We start from the raw sequence: 539 nt of genomic DNA on the forward strand, positions 1-539 counted from the left end.
CCATATAGAGGCCTGCAGCTTCACAAAAAAAATTATCATGTGTATCATATGTAAGCTAAATTTTAAAATGAAAGGTCTCTCTCGATGCTATGCACCTAACATTGGTGCGCTTGACTCTAGAGGAGTAATTCATGTTGGCTAATTAGCTTGGCAGTTTTATGGTGAATTTCACTTTTTTTTTTTTTTACACACAATAAAACCCTAATTATGTTGTGTCACCGTGAACCTACCCTCTAACTTTTAACCCTGGTGACAGTACCGAAGCACCTCGCAGAGCTCACCAACGAGCACCACGCAGGACGGCTGAGGACAGAGGCAACACGCGGGGGGCGGCAGGATAAAGTCGGGCACGCCTGGGGGGCTGCAGCCTCCCTGCGGTGCGAGGTGCATGCCGAGAGGAGGGGGCAGGGAAGCCAYCGCGACCCACAGCCCTCGCGCTCCGGCCGTTGCAGGCGCCTCGCGCCCTAACRGCAGTCGAGCGCTCCCGCTGCCTCAGCGCATGCGCGACGGCAGCGCTGCGCGCGCCGGGGCGGCACGGG

Source organism: Apteryx rowi, unplaced genomic scaffold (assembly GCF_003343035.1).
Source record: "Apteryx rowi isolate R43461 unplaced genomic scaffold, aptRow1 scaffold_465, whole genome shotgun sequence".
Classification (NCBI taxonomy): Eukaryota; Metazoa; Chordata; class Aves; order Apterygiformes; family Apterygidae; genus Apteryx; species Apteryx rowi.